The sequence below is a fragment of the Pituophis catenifer genome, unplaced genomic scaffold, assembly GCF_029215685.1.
Source record: "Pituophis catenifer annectens isolate HBS135680 unplaced genomic scaffold, rPitCat1.0.hap2 SCAF_2, whole genome shotgun sequence".
Taxonomy (NCBI): domain Eukaryota; kingdom Metazoa; phylum Chordata; class Lepidosauria; order Squamata; family Colubridae; genus Pituophis; species Pituophis catenifer.
In genome coordinates this window covers 26,585,233-26,605,468 of record NW_027256882.1, presented here as the reverse complement: position 1 = coordinate 26,605,468, position 20,236 = coordinate 26,585,233, and the positions used below count along the sequence as shown (strand labels likewise).

Below are 20,236 nucleotides of genomic sequence, written 5' to 3'. Positions count from 1 at the left end.
TATTATTATGAGGGGTGCACTTCCGTATCCATAAGGTCTCTGCTTTTTTTATTTTTACTATGGTAATAATGAAGGTTACTGATTCTGGCATTTTCCAGCTCTTTCAGGAGGGGAAATACAGGGAGGAAAAATGTTTAAACTACATAGAATTCTCACCTCCTTTTGCCTCTCAGCATCCTTTCAACAAAACAACCCTCTGCATTTCTCTCTAGCCTCAACAACTCACAGACATTTTCCACAAATTTATCTCTCACATCCTCAACACACAGGCATTCACAGGTCTCAGGATCACTTCGCCTTATCACTCCTTATGAGCTTCGGGACATCTCACATACACACGTTCACATTTGTACTGCAATCAGACTTTTTGTATAAACCAATTTCACATACAAAAATTTCATTTAATGCTTCCTCCATGCAAACCAATCATAATTATTTCAGGGAGCTTTTTCACAAGCCAATGAGCTCCATTTTCTAAATAACTTTTTGTGTACTGTTGTTAGAGGGTCTCATCCTTCCTGCAGGTTTGGAAATGATTACATACATACACATACACACACATACCATCAAACATTTCCAGACCTGTGGAGGTTGTTTTTTGTTTTAATTTTATTTCCTTGGGCAACCTATATCTTATTCTTAAAGCAGTGGGAAAACTCAGAGAGCAGTTTAAATCATAAATATGATTGTGGGCCCTAACTACTTTCCGTTTCCCACAGCTCCAAGCCAAGATGTTTACTTAATTTGCAGGCTGGCCAGACATATCACAATCAATTCTTCATGCTATTATTATAGATGTATATCCAGGAATTTTGTAACAGAAATCACACCAAATTGATCAAGTCAAATTATATGAGTCTTCCCATTTAGGCAGGTTTTACATTTTTTTTTATTACCTGCTAAAGCCCAGGTGGGAAGAACAATAAACAATTTCTTCTTTATTCTTAGTTCTGTCAGACTTCTCTGGCTCTTTCGAGAATGGTAAATTATCAAGATCTTTATAACACTGTAATATTTCTTTGCCACCCATAGATCTCTCTTTAGGCACTAGATTATTACTACGTGCCTCTGCCCTGGGGGTGTTCTGTGTGTTCTCATTCTAACTTGGATCGCCCAGCAATCGCTGGCCCATTTTAAAGATCAAGATGTATAAGAGGTATAGAGACCTATGTTCACACATCGTTTGCATTTTGCCAGGGCTCTCATGAGCAAGTTTGAACTCCACTTTTCTTTTTACAGACAACTTTTACTGCCACATTTTTTCATTCATTTTTTTTATATTCTTTTTTGTTTTGTTTTTTCACAACTTGTTTGTAATGTGTTCCAGTGGGCTAACATAGCCAAATGGAGAACATGGCCCAATTCTTGTTACTAGGCTATTTGTTCCAAACAGGCTACCAGCATGATTGCCCATTTTTCCCAGGGGATTCCTTTCTGTCAGCTCGAAGCCTGACTAGACTCTCTTTCTTCCTGAGGAGATTTCCCACACCTTTCCGTCGGTGCGAAGCCTAACCAAACCCTCTCTTTTTCCCTAAGAGATTTCCCAGACCTCCCCTGCGGGTCCGAAGTTTGGTCAGAGCTCTCTCCTGCACTACAGATTCTTATTCCAACAATCACACTCCCTTCAAAGCGATCGTCTCTGGCTGATCTCCTCTCGGATAATCCGAAACGCAGATTGGATCTCCGCACATCGCTTTGAGGCCAAACCTCTGAGGAATTTCCCTCGTCTCATTCACACACTCACAAAGCAACACTCCCCTTCCCAAGAGAAAAAAAAAAATGCTACTCACCCAGAAGAGCTGAGTTCCATAACCCCCCACAGTGGAAGCCTCTTTGTTAGGCGTTCAGGGCAGGCAGAATGGGAGCCTGCCAGCAAATGACCAGATCAAAGTCACTGGATAAATTTTTCCAGGAGCGCTCTTGACTTCGGTACTGGTCCAAGCTGGTTTCTTCCGTCTGCCTTTAATGAAGGCCACCAAGCCTCAAAGCGGCTCAGTTTGTGGGAAGCTGAATGCAGCCACCTTGAAGAAACTTTGCCTTCAAGTCCCACTTCAGGCGCCAGAAATGTAAGGTCCCAAACACACTTGAGTCACCAGAATGCCAAAGAGAGAGACTCAAGACGAGGCTTGCAAAAAAGCAGATTTTATTTATGGCCAAAAACAAAATACTGGGTGGAACTATATCCAGAACATACAGATACAATGCATGCGAGGAAATAGCCACACCTTGGGAAAGGTATGGCGTCCTTTTATACCCTCAGAGACCTCAGTTTAGTACCCAATTCTGGCCTCCTAATTTAGGTTTGTGTATTCCTTGTTGCCCTGCAAGGGGGAATAGAAACTTCCCAAATAGTCATCCTTGAGCATTTCTTTGTTTACTCAATTGGCCACTTTGGCCCCCTGGCTCTGGAAAGCAGGAGTTTATCCAGATCAAACATAAATTAGGGCTGAGGTGTAAATTATCCCTTTGTTGATGGCTGTAGTTTCAACTGAGATACTACCATGCTTTTAGATAGATTGATATGAGTTCAGGTCAAATGGCAGGGACATATGTTTGACAAATACCAGATACATTACAGAGGCCTAATAACAATATGTTTGTAACAGGAGATACAAATAGAAAGGAATAATATGTATGATACAAATGCAAAGGCATATATGTATTACAGGAACCTAATGGTTACAGAATCTAGTATACCAGTATATCATATTCTAGTATTATTTATTATATCCTTATTATTGTTTCCCTTTCAGAACTTTACTGGTTCTGGCATTTTACAGCTCTTTCTTCTTGTCTGACTTGCAGAAAGGAGAGATACATTTTTAAAAATGGCTTCAAACTACTCTCACTACCATTACAAGGACGGGAGGTTTTTGAAACATTTGACATGATATAAATCTTCTTCTTCTTGTGCCATATCCGTCATAAGCCGTTGGCGATCATGTTGGCGATCCTATTTTTATCAATAGCCGCACGAAAAAGTGCTGCTGAATTTTGTCCAAACCAGTCCCTTAGATTTTGAAGCCATGATGTTCTTCTTCTGCCTGGAGCTCATTTGCCTTCAATCCTTCCCTGGAGGATTAAATGAAGTGTGCCCTCTTTTTCTGGATGTCGCATCACATGTCCGAAATATCCCAGCTTTTGTTTTTTTAAATTTTAATGGTTTTTTTTAATGATATAAATAGGTGACTCAAAAGATTAGCCAGATTAGCATTGATCCTCATTACTTATTTTCCAAGGGTGTGTCATCAACATTTTATCAAAAAAGGACTATGGGATAATGTATATGAATTAATGGCTAAAACTAAAATTTCATGTTCATGGATATTCCAGAGGAAAAATTGCAGACTACAGGAACCATGTTCACCTTTAACATTTCGAATTAACCACAGATACATTTTTTCAACTTCCAAAATGTCTGAATAGCTTATATTTAAGCATATACAAAAGAGCCTTTTCCAACTTTCCAACTTGTTACGTCCTCCCAGGGTTACTTTCCATTGCCTGATTTGGGGTGGGTGGGGGGAGACCATAATATGATTTTTAAATAAAGAATACAGAGTTAGTTTTCTTTTTTCTGCTTTAGTCTTTAAAATTGCTTTTTCTGTTTTAACAGTATAATCAACCGAGAAAGTTACGTTCAAATTTTCCACAACTATAATTGATATTTTGTTAATAGTGGGAGAAAGTAGTGCCTAAATTTAGGATAACTTAGAATAGGCAGTACATGGAGGTAGTGCTTAGTTAATGACCCCTGGTGGCACTGAATGAGGGGGATTTATGATCAGTCCTCAAAGTTCCAACCATCCCAGAATCCCCTGAACACCTGATTGCAATCCAACATATGGCAATCCATTCATACGACAAAACAACTAGACACAAGGACAGTATTTTCCCCCATGCCATCACTCTGCTAAACAATTCCTTTCCACAACACTCTCTTATGCCCTCGGATGTCAAATCACATAGAAGGTCTGTATTACTATTATCCTTCTCATCTTTCCTATCATCTATTCCCTTAACATCTTATGACTAGAACTTTATTGTTTATATCTTATGATTTATGTTGATTGCTTTTATTTAGTATCCTATTATGATTTATGGTGATTGCTTATTTAGTACCGTAATATGAGCCAGCAGTGTGCGGCAGCAGCCAAAAAAGCTAATACAGTCTTGGTGGTATATACAGAGGCATAGAATCAAAATCAGATGAAGAATTAGTACCGCTTTATAAAGCCTAATTAAGGCCACACCTGCAATACAGCATCCCGTTTTGGTCACCACATTACAAAAAAGATGTTGAGACTTTGGAAAAAGTGCAAAGAAGAGCAACTAAGATGATTAAAGGCCTGGAGACTAAAACGTATGAGTGAAGAATTGTTGCAGGATTTGGGTTTGGCTAGTCTAGAGAAAAGAAGGACTGGGGTTGGGATATCTGCCCTCTGCTCTGCCCTCACTCCATATTGCATATCTACCTGCCTAGCCATGTGCTGGTGGTACCACAGCAGACGCTGGTGGACACTCCTACAGCCGACAGCAATCACTCCGGCTCTGCCATGCTAACAGAACAATAGCCACTTATCTACTTGCCAGCCTGTTTGCCAATTGCCCCTTGTCGGACTTGTGACTTCCTGAGACTTACTTGTTGACTTTGCTTATTAGAAGCCAGCAGGGAGTGGCCTGGTGGCCAATATGACTGTAGGCTGAGGTGTGGTTCTTAACTGAATTCAGCTTTTCCATTCACTTTACCTGTCAGAAGGTTGCAAAATGGGGATCACATGACCCCTGGACACAGCAACAGTCATAAATACGAGTCAGTTGCCAAGGGTCTGAATTTTAATCACATGACCATGGAGATGCTGCAAAGGTCCTAACGGTGAAAAACGGTCATAAGTCACTTTTTCCAGTGCTGTTGTGACTTTCAGTGGTCACTAAATGAGCTGTTGTAAATCGAGGTCTACCTTCTATTTATTGTCCTGCATACTGCTGGGAAAGTCCTTTGCACCTGGATCCAGTTTAACAGATGTTCTCAAAACCAGTTTAGGACCAGTTCTGAAGACTTTTTTGGGTTTACAGTTATAACAAAGGCTAACTAAAGAGAACTTGTTCCAAAATGGAATCGTGATTGCAAATACATTTTTTGTTCCGTGTTGCTTTAAATCTGGCCTGTAAAATGAATTCTGCAGAAGGAAGCAGGGTTGGTTGGGAGATCATTTTACAATCAGGTTGGTCAAACTTTCCAAGAAGCTGAACGGGTTAAAAGCAGAAAGTTCAGCAGCTAGAGTAGATCCAGAAATGTAGACTCCTCTTACTGAATTCCTTTTCCTGTAGCTCCTTTGGAGAAAACTTTGAGTTTGGTGTTGCCGTTCTTGAATTTTGCTGGGCGAATCTCAACAGTTCGGAAAGAGTAAGTTAAATTTGAAACTTTCAGAAAAAGATCAGATCAGAGAATAAGAAATCCAGGAAGGGGGAGTGGGGGGGGGGAGTTAAAGGGAAATTATCCTTGAGTAAATAATTTCTTTTTAAAAAAAAAACTGCACCTATTTAACGCTCTCCTGGTAAAGGAGAGGATACAACAGTTGGTCCTTGCGGAGCTCTCTCTTCCTACAGAAAATTGAGCCTCCATGTTCAAGCAGAGCACACAGCTCCGCAATCCAGGTGCGGGGAAAGGCATAAAAGGACGGCGCGGAGGCGTCACGGGCGGGGGAGAAGAAAAGGACAAAAAGAGCATCGGGGCTATTGAGTTGCAAGCGGCGTCTCTTTCTTCGATGAATCGTGACTCTATTGTCATGTTCACCAAAGCCTCGGATTAACAGAATAACAGGAGTTGGAAGAGACCTTCGAGGTCATCTGGTCATTTAGCCGGAGCAGGGGGTTGGACTAGATAACCTCCAAGGTCCCTTCCAACTCTGTTACTCTTAGTCCAACCCCCTGCTCAAACAGGAGAGCCTGTATCATTTCCGATGGATGGCAATCCAGTCTCTCCTTGAAAGCTTCCAGTGATGAAGCTCCCACAACTTCTGAAGGGAAACTGTCCAGATGACCTCCAGGGTCCCTTCCAACTCTGTTACTGTTACTGAGTGGTCAGTGGGGCACTTGAGTTTACCCCTTTTTCTGGTGACTCATAGATTCCCTACCCAGTTGATTCAATTTCATTCAAACATGGCAGTTGTTAAGTGAATGCTACAATCATTAAGCAAACCCATTGTTCACTAGGGATATAAGCATGAGTTTCTGGCAAAAATGTAAATCGTGGTCATGTGACTGCAGGATGCTATGAAAGGCCACAACTGCAGGCTGGTTGCCAAGCACCCAAAATGTCCTGTGACCCTGGGTGGAGCCCCCCTCCCCCCCAGTCCTCAGAAGTTCAAATCTGGGTCATAAGTTGTTTTTTGAATGGTTGCTAAATGGCTGGTCGTAAGACGAGGACTATCTGTAAGTCACAGGCTTGGTGTTGTCGCAGTTCTGTGTCTGCCATCTGCACAGCTATAGAAGAGCAATGTTCTCAATAGCAGTAATTGCAAGAGGGATCTTGGAATCCGAGTGGACAATCACTTCAATGTGAGCCAGCAGTTGTGTGGCAGCTGTTAATAGAGCCAAGGCAGTGGTGGGCTGCAGTAACAGAGGGATAGAATCAAGATCATGTGAAGCATTAGTATCACTTTATAAAGCCTTAGTAAGGCCACATTTGCAATATTGCACCCAATTTTAGTCACCGTGATATAAAAAAGATTTTGAGACACAGGAAAAAGTGCACAGAAAAGAGCAAGAAAGATATAGGGGAGCAGAGGCTAAAATATCCAATGAGTGGGTGCAGGAACTGGGTATGTGTAATTTAATGCAGAGAACGGCTAAGGGTGACATGATAGCAGTCTTTCAATAGTTGAGGGGCTGACGCAGAAAAGGGGGTCAATCTATTCCCCAAAGTGCCTGAAAGTAGGACAAAAAGAGGAGACCCATTTGACTGGAATGATATAGGTTCTCCTGCTTGGAGAGTTGGTCCCTTCCAACTCTTACTCTGTAATTCTGTAAGAACTTCATGAACATTTAGGGCTCAGCATGTAGCTCATCTTCAGAAGTTTAAGTAGCTTCACATTTCACTCTTTTACTTGGCTCTGTTGCAAAGAGGTTGCTAGGAGTCTAAAACAACTTCATAGCATATAATCAGTGACAACATCTTGCAAACGCCTTATGCAGAGACGGGACAAGCGTGTTTTTTCGCCTCCTGTCGGGAGATGGCGGTCACTTCTGCGCCTACAAAGCCGTCAATACAGTAGCTGCATCTGTGGTTGATCCTTAAAGGAGTTAAAACCATCAAGTACTGTATTGCTAGAAAGGAATGAGGAAGAAGAGAAGCCCAGAGGAACTTCCTGTACCGGATCACTCATGGGTGGAAGGTGACTTGCAGAGCGGCTTTTGTGCTCTTCTAAAAGTTGAAGCATCAGCTGGAAGGTGAGTTGAGGGCAAGTTGGAGGAGAGGCCAGAAGCCAGTTGGGCTATTTGGTTTGGATGCTGCCAACCGATGCACATTTATGATGGTCACAACATCCCACCATCATGATCCCCATTTTTGACCTTCCCAGCTTGTTTCTCATAGGCAAAGTTAGTGAGGATGATGACGGCAAGAAATTGCAAGTGACAGTCATGTGAAATTGCCTTTAACAAGCCACAGTGGTTTGCTTAACAACTCCAGAGGAACAGATGTAAGTTGGCAGTTATGTGACATCATGCTTTATGATCGGGCTGCTTAGTGACACAGATCCCAGTCCCAAATGTGAGGACTCCTTGAAAGGGGATGTCACCAGAGGAATTGTGCACAGGAGGACAGTATTTTCTTATCTGGAGCTGAGGACTTCCATCAGTATAACTGGTGTTTCAAATTTTGCAGAGCCTTTAGGCATTATTTCATCATTTCATCACCCACATCTCTAAATTTAGCTCAGAAGGTTTAATTGTAACCATTTTGGGACATTTTTCAGGCTGAAAACATGGATTTTTCACATATATACATTTGTAGGTGTAAATGTAATTCTCTCTGCAGTTGGATAATTGCCGTTGGATAATCTATCCCCAGTGCTTCTAGATATTCAGTCATGTGAAAAACAAAGTACACCCTCTTTGAGTTGTATGGTTTTATGTATCAGGACATACTAAAAATCATCTGGTCTGTACACTCTTAAAAGTAGGTAAATATAACTTCAGATGACATATTACATCACGTCATCATCAAAGGTGGGTTTGCTAACGGTTCATGCACACGCACCACTTAAAATTAGAAATCAGACATAGAAGACCCAGGCCTTCTCAGATGATATGGCCTTTATCTTGGAAGACCCTTTAAAATCAGGCATATCCTTATGTTCTGTCCCCAATCACACGCACACACACCAACAGACGTTCAAGAGTTAAAGACCAAACCAGCCGGCAAAATCCTTTCCCGTAAGATAATGGAACTTGGCAACCACCTAGTGGCTGCCTGCCAAGAGTTTATTATTTACGAAGAGGAGAGATAACTTCTCCCCACTTCTGATACATCAAAAGAAACAGCTCAATAATTATGGAGGTAATCAAGTCCAGAGATAATCCAGCTAAATCTTATAGCAAAAGTCCGGCAATGCAGAATGGCGTGGAAACTTTCAGCTTTGTTCGTCACAAAGTTTGTCTGGCCACCACACTCCCTTTTATATCCTGTGGGGTGTGGTCCAGTGACTCAGCCTAATCTCAGGCACACCTTTTCTTCTGTCGCGCACGCTTATCTCTGCGAAGCTGGCGTGGATCCAGCCAAGACTCATTACCCTCATCACTGTCCATCTGTGGCTGCGTGGACGTGCTTGGCGCCGGCCCTATCTCTTGCCCTTCGGCGGACACCGAAGGCATTGCCAGAGAGGAGGGTCCTGGAGAGGGAGGCCTTGCCAACTCCTCTTCTTCACTCTCGGAGTCCTCTCCTGCCGATGATACAGGCTCAGGTAATGGAGCCACAACACCTTACAGGAAAAAATTGAGGAATTTGGGGCTGTAGCAGGTCTGTTAATTAATAAAAAGAAGATGAATATTTTAACTAAGAATATCTCAGAGAAAGGCAAGCAGGATCTAGAGGAAGCAACAGGACTTAGAGTAGTTAGTAAAGTCAAGTACCTGGGAATTTGGTTAACATGTAGATGCTCGAGCATCCAGGAGGATAATTATACTAAAATACTAACTCAGGTAAGGAAAGATCTTGATAAGTGGGGTAAAATTCAATTATCACTCTTGGGAAGGGTAGCAACAATAAAATCTTATGTTCTACCAAAATTTGATTTTCTTTTTCAAACAGCTCCAGCGAATCTATCAAATAATTTTTTTACAGATCTAAACCAGGTAGTAACCAAATTTGTATGGCAAGGGAAAAAACCCCGTATTAAAAAGAAAATGATGCAGGAGACAAAAGAAAGAGGGGGTCTTGGTTTACCGTGCTTGGAGAATTATTATTTAGCCGCCTTACTAGTTTGGGTTAAAGAATGGATTATTTTAAGCAACAAGCGTCTTCTTAGGATAGAAGGCCACGACTTGCAACAAGGTTGGCATGCGGCACTCCGGCGGGACAATGTCCCCCAAAGTAAATGGTTCACTCGGCACTATATAAGGAATATTTTAATTCGGAGTTGGGAGAAGTTTAGTAAAAAAATATTATACCAAAGTACCTTGTTAGATATCACCTCTAGAAGCTTTGACCTATCCAATACTATTTAATTGTTTTCTGTATGACCAAAAACTGTCTCTTGCATTCTTGTGGAGGAATTTTGTCCCACTCTTTTTTACAACATTGTTTCAGTTCATTGAGGTTTGTGGGCATTTGTTTATGCCCACCTCTCGAGAGGTCCCACCACAGCATTTCAATTGGGGTGAAGTCTGGACTTTGCTATTGCAAACTTTGATTCTTTTCTTTTTCAGCCATTCTGCTGTAGACTGGCTGTTGAGCTTGGGATCATTGGCATGGAAACAAAAAAAATGGGATTTCTTCTTTGCTCTACCAGCGTAAGACTAGCGTAAAGCTAGCGCTGATAGAGCAAAGAAGACATCTGATCTCTTGTTTCAATCCTTTCCTCCCCAGCCAGGGTAAACCACAAATATAACTTCTTAGATCTCTTCGCCAGCATAAAACTAGTGCCAGTGTAGCTAAGAAGAAATCATAGTAGTTTATGCTGATTGGAAAGAAAAGGATTGCAACGGAAGCAAAATAGGTATGACTTCTTCTTAGCCCCGCTACCACTAGTTTTACATTAGTGTTGTGCTGGTAGAGCAAAGAAGAAATCTCATCTCTTTTGCTTCCATGGCAATCCTTTCCTCCTCAGCCAGGGTAAATCACTAATGCTGCCTGCAGTGAAAGGATTGCCATGGAAAGAAAAGAGTTTATATTTCTTCTTCTTGATTATGCCACGTGGCCCAACTGACTTCCTGAGCTCGTCAGAAATTTCCTAAGTGAATGGTGATGGGGGAGTAGGGTTGGGGAGGAATGCATAGTATATTGCAAAGCAATATACTGGGGTCTGGGGATTGTGAGGACTGACTGGGCAAGATGGAAGGGAAATAGATGGGTGGGTATGCTGCAGCATCTCTGCAGTTAAGGAGTCAAGGACTCCTGGGGTGGGAGGCGCTGCAAAAATTCAACTTTGAAACAGATTCGTATTTAGCATTTGGGGGAGTGTTGTAACTTAAACAGTCGTTGAATGGCCAGTCGTACCTAAAGGATTACCTGTACTTCTTTTTTTCACATCTTCTGCAACCCTTTCATAAACAATAAAACTTACACTTTCTTTTGAATCTTACAGACAAAGATGATGCCAATATAAGCACACTGGACAACTGAGAATAACAAGCAACACTGAAAAGCAAAGTAAATTGAACCAGAAATAAATATTTTCTATTTCCTTCAGAAAGCTGCAGAATTCATCTACTTCATCAGCTGGTAAGAGACAGAAAAGAGAAAATCATGAAAAGATTTGCAGCTGGAAAAAGTAGATTATATAGAATTTAAGAATACGTTACTCGAAAAGATTATAGGAGATCATTTTTCCGTTCAGAAAAAGAGGGAAATATCTGGAAGCCAGTGGGGAAGAAAATATCAATTGGATAGTCACATATGGCAGCCAGTAATGCAGGCAGCAACAAAATAAGGAATCACACATATTTTTGACCTCCTCAAGAATGTCAGTGATGGAAAAGCTCCATAGATGTGCCTATTGTGGGAAAAGTAAAGAGTTCAAATCACAAGAGGATCCACACTGAACAAAAGCCATATAAATACTCTGAATGTGGCAAAACTTTAGTCAGAATAGCTCCCTTGCAATTCATAGAAGGATCCTGATAGTAGAGATGCCCTACAACTGCTCCCAATGTAGTAAATGCTTTTGCAAGCATGGCAACTTTGTGATACATCAGAGGACTCACACCAGAGAGAAACCATATGAGTGTCCAGATTGTGGGAAAAGTTTCACAGCAAATTCCCACCTGGTGAAACACCAGAGGACTCACACAGGAGAGAAACCCTTTGAATGTCCTGATTATGGGAGAAGTTTCAGACAGAATTCCCACCTCATTATCCACCAGAGGACTCACACCAGGGAGAAACCATATGAGTGTCCAGATTGTGGGAAACATTTCAAAGGAAATTCCCACCTGGTGATACACCAGAGGACTCACACAGGAGAGAAACCCTTTGAATGTCCTGAGTGTGGGAAAAGTTTCAGTCATAAATCCAACCTGGTGAACCACCAGAAGACTCACACAGGGGAGAAACCCTTTGAATGTCCTGATTGTGGGAAAGGTTTCAGTGAGAATTCCAGCCTGGTGAGCCACCAGAGGACTCACACAGGAGAGAAACCCTTTGAATGTCCTGATTGTGGGAAAGGTTTCAGTGAGAATTCCAGCCTGGTTAGCCACCAGAGGACTCACACAGGGGAGAAACCCTTTGAATGTCCTGAGTGTGGGAAAAGTTTCAGTCACAATTGCAGCCTGGTGAAACACCAGAAGACTCACACAGGAGAGAAACCCTTTGAATGTTCTGAGTGTGGGAAAAGTTTCAGTCAAAATTTCCACCTGGTAAGACACCAGAGGATTCACACAGGAGAGAAGCCCTTTGAATGTCCTGATTGTGGGAAAAGTTTCAGTCAGAATTCCAGCCTGGTGAAACACCAGAAGACTCACACAGGAGAGAAACCCTTTGAATGTCCTGATTGTGGGAAAAGTTTCAGTGACAATTCCAGCCTGGTGAAACACCAGAAGACTCACACAGGAGAGAAACCCTTTGAATGTCCTGATTGTGGGAAAAGATTCAGAAACAATTCCAGCCTGGTGATACACCAGAAGACTCACACAGGAGAGAAACCCTTTGAATGTCCTGATTGTGGGAAAAGATTCAGAAACAATTCCAGCCTGGTGATACACCAGAGGACTCACACAGGAGAGAAACCCTTTGAATGTCCTGATTGTGGGAAAAGTTTCAGTTGGAATTCCAGCCTGGTGATACACCAGAGGACTCACACAGGAGAGAAAGCCTTTGAATGTCCTGATTGTGGGAAAAACTTCAGTCTCAATTCCCGTCTGCTGAAACACCAAAAGATTCACACAGGAGACAAACCACACAAGTGTCCAGAATGTGGGAAAAGTTTCAGTTACCGTTTTAACCTGATGAGCCACCAGAGGATTCACACAGGAGAGAAACCCTTTGAATGTCCTGAGTGTGGGAAAAGTTTCAGTCACAATTCCAGCCTGGTGAGCCACCAGAGGACTCACACAGGAGAGAAACCCTTTGAATGTCCTGAGTGTGGGAAATGTTTCAGTCACAATTCCCACCTGGTGAGCCACCAGAGGATTCACACAGGAGAAAAACCTTTTGAATGTCCTGATTGTGGGAGACGTTTCAGTCGGAATTCCCACCTGGTGGGCCACCAGAGGATTCACACAGGAGAAAAACCTTTTGAATGTCCTGATTGTGGGAAAAACTTCACTGTCAATTCCAGCCTGCTGATACACCAAAGGACACACACAAGAGGGAAACCATACAAGTGTACAGATTGTGGGAAAAGTTTCAGTCAGAACAGCAATCTAGTGAGCCACCAGAGGACTCACACAGGAGAGAAGCCCTTTGAATGTCCTGAGTGTGGGAAAAGTTTCAGTCAGAATTCCTACCTGGTGAAACACCAGAGGACTCACACAGGAGAAAAACCCTTTGAATGTCCTGATTGTGGGAAAAGATTCAGTCAGGATTCCCACCTCATTGGCCACCAGAGGACTCACACAGGAGAAAAACGCTTTGAATGTCCTGATTGTGGGAGAAGTTTCAGTCAGAATTCCCACCTCATTATCCACCAGAGGACTCACACAGGAGAAAAGCCTTTTGAATGTCCTGATTGTGGGAAACGTTTCAGGCAGAATTCCCACCTCATTATCCACCAGAGGACTCACACAGGAGAGAAACCATATGAGTGTCCAGACCAGCAGAGTCAAACTATTTGATTGAGGGGCGCATCAGGATTGTGGTTGATCTTGTGGGTGGGCGTGGTGGGGTGATGTCACATGGCCAGCTCGACATCTTTTGTGTCATGGGGCGCCTGTGGTGGCCCAGGCAGGTCTGGGGAGATCCATTGTCTCCAGCAGAGGAAGGTGAGACAATGGTAAGTGCCAAAAACCTTGTTCTCTCCATCCCTCTCAGGCCACACAAAGGACCCCCGGGCAGCAGCACAGGCTGCCCAGAGCCCTTGGAGCGTAAGCGCCCAGCCTGGCCCTCAAGCTCCCATTGCACTGGGACCCCACAGCCAAGCCCTGCTTCCCCCAGTGGGTGCCCGGCTGCGCTTACCTCCTCCTCAAGGCTGCTGCTATGCTCGCTGTCCTTGGGCACGTTGCTCATGGTGTATTCAGGAGGGCAAAGTGTGTGTGTCAGAGGGAGGGGCACTCCTTCTCCATGCAAGGAGCCCCAGCTTTGTAACTAAAGCATCCTCAGCAATAGGAAGGGAGATTACCAGGAGAGGTCAGGAGGAGGGGACAAGGGGATAGCGAAAGGGCAGAAGGGCAGCTGGTGGCCAAGTACTAAGGTAGGATTTTCCTCAGAAGCTGACTCCCTCTTATTATAATCAGCAGCCGTTAAATGAATGTGTAAGTTGTTAAGCGGAACATTGGCTACCTCAGGGTTCGGGGGAAGGTCTTAAGAGGCCTAGCGCAGGACATTTGATAAAGTTGTGTTAGGAAATGACTATTACCTAACCTGTTGGGTTGGCAATATATAAACCATCAATGTAGCTTTAAGACTGCTGTATTGCATCATTCTGTGTCCTGATTGGTTAGCTCTGTAGCCAATGTCCTTAAGAGGGAGCTAAAAACATGGTTTGTTCTCTTTGCTGTTCTTGCTCTCTGATATCTCTGTATGCTACTGTTTGCAAATCCAGAAGAACTGTTTATTGTAAATGACCACAACGACTGGTAAGAAGACTTTGTTATTGGATTATCCCTGGACTGTCTTTTTGGCTATCTCCTGCTTTATATGTGTATGACCTGGACTGTTTATTGAACTGTGCCTTATTATTTCCTGAAAGTAAACACAACTCAGTGTATCTGTGTGTTGACTATGTTTATTCGTAACTACTCTCAATCGCTTTCATGTGTACACCCTTGCTATTCAAGGGTTACTCTGCGAATTCCTTAACAAGATGACCACCATTTACTTCTTGGTAAGGGAAGCATGCAGTGGGATACCTCAAGGCTCAGGCTTGGGCCCAATAATGTTCAACATCTTGATAAATGATCTAGATGAGGGATAGAAGGGGAATTATCAAATTTACTGATGACACCAGAGCTAATACTTTCAAAGGATCTTGACAGACTTGAGAATTGGGCAACAGTATGAATGGATTTCCAGAGGAAAAATTGCAGACTACAGGAACCGTGTTCACGTTTAAAATTTGGAATTAACCACAGATATATTTTTTCAACTTCCAAAATACCTGAATAGCTTATAATTGAGCAAACTTTTCAAATTGTTATTTCCTCCCAGGGTTACCTTCGCTTTTCCATTACCTGATTTGGGAGTCGGGGTGGGGAGACCGTATCACGTTTTTTTTTTTTAAAAGAATACAGAGTTAGTTTTCTTTTCTCTGCTTTAGACTTTAGAATTGCTTTGTCTGTTTTAAACGTATAATCAATTGCGAAAGTTATTTTCAAATTTCCCACAACTATGATTGATATTTTGTTAACAGTGAGAGAAAGTAGTGCCTAAATTTAGGATAACTTAGAATAGGCAGCACAGAGAAGTAGTGGTAATTACATAGTTGAGTAGTACCTGTATTTCACTTTACTAAAGATAAAGGTTTCCCCTGTTCAGTCATTTCTGACTCTGGGGGATGATGCTCATCTCTGTATTTTAGCCGAGGGAGCCAATGTTGTCTGAAGATGCTTCCGTGGCCTTGTGGCCAGTATGACTATATGCTGTTATGCACGGAATACTACCTTCCCACCAAAGTGGTACCTATTTATCTACTTATCTATTTATCTACTCGCATTTGCAAGCTTTTGAACTCTTCAAAAGCTGGAGCAAGTAATGGGAGCTCAACCTGTCACGTGGTGCTCGGGTTTCAAACCCAGGCTGACAACTTTCCAACTGACAAACTCAGTTGTTGTGATACACAACAATCCTTAAACCAAGGATGTGCAAATGCACAATCCCCAAACCTTGTCAGGTGTGTCAGAAGAGACTCTTGCTGCAGGAAAACACAGTCTTTTTCCACCAGTCAAAATTTCAGGTAGTCCTTGACTTACGACCACAATTGAGCCCAAAAGTTGCATTGTTAAGTGAGTTATACCCCATCTTATGACCTTCCTTGCCACAGTGAATCATTGCAGTTGATAATTAGTAATATGGTTGTTAAGTGAATGTGGCTTCCCCATTGATTTTGCTTGTCAAATGGTTGCAAAAGGGGATCACCTGATCTTGGAAAACAGCAACGGTCATAAGTATGAACCAGTTGTCAAGCATCTGGATTTTGATCACTGTTCATAGGGATGCTACCAAGGTTGTAAGTGTGAAAAATGGTTTCAGCATCATCGTAACTTTGAACAGTCAGTAAATGAACTTGTAAGTGGAGGACTGCCTGTATTAGCTTAGTTCCTTTCCAGATACACAGTTAAGATCTTAACGCTTGGGTAGCTTTTCAATGATCAGGATTAAACCAACATTGGAAATGCAGGTAATCCTCGATTTACAACTGTAATTTAGCCTGCAATTACAATCGTAAGTCATGATGGTTATTAATGGGTCAACACACAATGTGCCCAATTCTACAACCTATTTGGTGGCAGTTGTTAAGCGCATGCAACAGTTGTAAAACAAACAGCCTGACTAGGTGGCTCAGCCTGACTAGGTGGCTCAGTGGCTAAGACACTGAGCTTGTCGATTAGAAAGGTCGGCAGTTCGGTGGTTCAAATCCCTAGTATAGGTCTTAAGTGAATGCTACAATCATTAAGCAAACCCATTGTTCACTAGGGATAGGAGCATGGGTTTCTAGCAAAAATGTAAATCATGGTCATGTGACTGCAGGATGCTATGAAAGGCCACAACTGCAGGCTGGTTGCCAAGCACCCAAAATGTCATGTGACCCTGGGTGGAGCCCCTCCACCCCCAGTCCTCAGAAGTTCAAATCTGGGTCATAAGTTGTTTTTTGAATGGTTGCTAAATGGCTGGTCGTAAGACAAGGACTATCTGTAATGCACAGACTTGGTCTTGTCGAATTTTGTGTCTACCATCTGCACAGCTATAGAATAGCAATATTCTCAATAGCAGTAATTGCAAGAGGGATCTTGGAATCTGAGTGGACAATCACTTCAATGTCAGCCAGCAGTTGTGTGGCAGCTGTTAATAGAGCCAAGGCAGTGGTGGGCTGCAGTAACAGAGGGATAGAATCAAGATCACATGAAGTATTAGTGTCACTTTATAAAACCTTAGTAAGACCATGTTTGCAATATTGCATCCAGTATTAGTCACCGTGATATAAAAAAGATTTTGAGACACGGAGAAAAGTGCGCAGAAAAGAGCAAGAAAGATAGAGGGGACCGGAGACTAAAATATCCGATAAGCGGGTGTAGGAACTGGGTATGTGTAATTTAATGCAGAGAAAACAGCTAAGGGTGACATGATAGCAGTCTTTCAATAGGTTTTTTTTTTAATTTTATTTTTGTTTTTCATCAACATATTTAAATGTACAGTCTTTTATCCATCCTTATGCATTATTCATTTATCTTATTCTTTTAACTTTCATTAGCTAGTTAATTAATTGTTCGGGTCTGCTCTTTTACCATTTCGTTCCTTTGTTTTAATACCTTTCCTCTTTCTCTTCCCTTCTTTCTCCTCTTCTATCTTTCTACTTTCCTCATTCCTCCTCTCCTTCCCTTTTCTACTTCCTCTCCTCTTTTCCCTCCCCTCTCTTCTTCCTCCCTTTCTTACCCTCTCTCCTACTCTTCTTTCTCCTTCTTTGTTCCTCTCCTTTTCCAGTTCTTCTTTGCTTCTCTTCCCATCTCCCAACTTCCCTCCTTCCCCCTCTCTACTCCTCACCCCTTTTCCACTCCCTTGTTGTTTCCTTTTTCAATTCAATCTGAGATGGTATTCAAGCAGACCCGATTTCTATTTACATACATCTTCATTTCAAATTTCTTGTTTTCTTTACAATTATACCTCTTCTAACATTCCTGTACCTTATTAAACAACATGGATTGCTTAATCAATCCATGTAGCATCTGGGTATAACATTTTTGTGCCATCATCTTCAAAATTTATCATCATTTCTTAACACATTTATTTTTGGAGCGCTGAGCAGTATTTCAATAGTTGAGGGGCTGACGCAGAAAATGGGGTCGACCTATTCCCCAAAGGGCCTGAATGTAGGACAAAAAGTAACAGAGGGAGAATTATTTTTTAAAAAAATCCAACCTACAATTAAGAAGAAATTGTCAGTGAGAACAATTAATTGGTGGAACAAATTGCCTACATAACCTGTGGTTGTTCCATCAGTGGAGGCTTTTAAGAGGAGACTGGAGAGCCATTTGACTGGGATGATATAGGTTCTCCTGCTTGGAGAGTTGGTCCCTTCCAACTCTTACTCTGTAATTCTGTAAGAACTTCATGAACATTTAGGGCTCAGCATGTAGCTCATCTTCAGAAGCTTAAGTAGCTTCACATTTCACTCTTTTACTTGGCTCTGTTGCAAAGATAGGTTGCTGGGAGTCTAAAACAACTTCATAGCATATAATCAGTGACAACATCTTGCAAACGCCTTAGGCAGAGACGGGACAAGCGTGTTTTTTCGCCTCCTGTCGGGAGATGGCGGTCACTTCTGCGCCTACAAAGCCGTCAATACAGTAGCTGCATCTGTGGTTGATCCTTAAAGGAGTTAAAACCATCAAATACTGTATTGCTAGAAAGGATTGAGGAAGAAGAGAAGCCCAGAGGAACTTCCTGTACCGGATCCCTCCTGGGTGGAAGGTGGCTTGCAGAGCGGCTTTTGGGCTCTTCCAAAAGTTGAAGCATCAGCTGGAAGGTGAGTTGAGGGCAAGTTGGAGGAGAGGCCAGAAGCAAGTTGGGCTATTTGGTTTGGATGCTGGCAACCGATACACATATATTTATTTATTTTTGAAAAAAGTTTTTTATTTTTATTCCTTATACACATATTATAAATGTACATTCTCTTATCCATAATGGATCATATATATACGTATTTTTTTCTAATGAAAGCATAAAAATAAGATTTTGATCACATTTGTGGTTGCTCTTCTACCCTCTCTTTTCCCTCTTTTCACAACAAACCTTTCTCCTCCCTCCCTCCCTCCTTTCCTCTTCTACTTTCTTCCTCTTCCTCTCCTCTCCTCCCCTACTTCCCCTTCCTCTCCCCCACTCCTCCCCTCTTTTCCCCCTTTTTCACCTTCTCTCCTGCTCTTGTTCCCTTTCTTCCATTCCTCTCTCTCCCTCTCCTCCTCTTTCCTTTCTTTCTCCTTTGTTGTGCAATATTTCTCTTATTTGGTGTCCGAGCAACTCCAGTTTTCTAATAATCTATACTTTCTTTTCAATTTCTTTCCCATTTTACCCAATCTATCATTTCAGAATTGTAGATTTATATTTATAATCTTCTTTCTTCCCCCTCCCCCAACCCCCTTTTCCATTTACTCTGGTGTCATCTGAGTTTCTATTTCTTTTTTATCTTATCCCTCATTTAACTTTATATTATCTATATCATTCATCTATCAACTTTTATTCATATTTCCTTTCTATCCATATGTAGAATCCTTCCCATGTCTTGAAATACACCAATTCCTCTTTATCTCTTATTCTTAGCGTCAATCTGTTCATTTCCGCTGTCAGCCTCAACGCACAGCTGCGTGTCGGGGTTGCCATTCCGATGGGTGCGGAGGTTCTGGCAGAGAGGCAGCTCCCATGGCACACTGGCTCTTCAGTGGCCACCTCCTGGCCACCAAGCAATGTGAAGATCCCTCCTTACCTGCCTCTTTGTCATCTCCTGGCCTGGCAGCAATCTTTCTGAATGGACTGGACAGCGAGTACAGCTGGGAGCTGTTGCATTCATTTGTGTGTGTGGAGTTTTCTTTATACACCGGAACCTAACATCCACACAATCTAAAATTGTTTTTATTACTTCACCTTCTGACGGAATTTTCTCTGTCTTCCAATTTTGTGCAAATACAATTCTTGCTGCTGTTATTAAATATATAATTAAGTATGCTTCTTCTTTGCTATATCTTTCTGGCAAAATACCCAATAGAAAAATCTCTGGTTTTAATTCTATAGGTTTATGTAACATTTCCTCTAACCATATCTGTAACCGGGGCACATTTATGATGGTCGCAACATCCCACCATCATGATTCCCATTTTTGACCTTCCCAGCTAGTTTCTCATAGGCAAAATAAGTGAGGATGCCGGCAGGAAATTGCAAGTGACAGTCATGTGAAATTGCCTTTAACAACCCACAGTGGTTTGCTTAACAACTGCAGAGGAACAGATGTAAGTTGGCAGTCAATCATGCTTTATGATCGGGCTGCTTAGTGACACAGATGCCAGTCCCAAATGTGAGGACTACTTGAATGGGGATCGTGGACAGTAGGACAGTATTTTCTGTTCTTAAATGGAGCTGAGGATTTCCATGGGTATAACTGGTGTTTCAAATTTTGTAGAGGCTTTAGGCATCATTTCATCTGTTAAAGCCCCC

The 20,236-nt window shown here is 42.2% G+C and overlaps 1 pseudogene; it reads left to right on the top strand.

The window, feature by feature from the left end:
* The window catches only part of LOC139311892 (zinc finger protein 208-like), a 105,914-nt pseudogene that overhangs the window by 79,496 nt on the left and 6,182 nt on the right, over window positions 1-20,236 (top strand).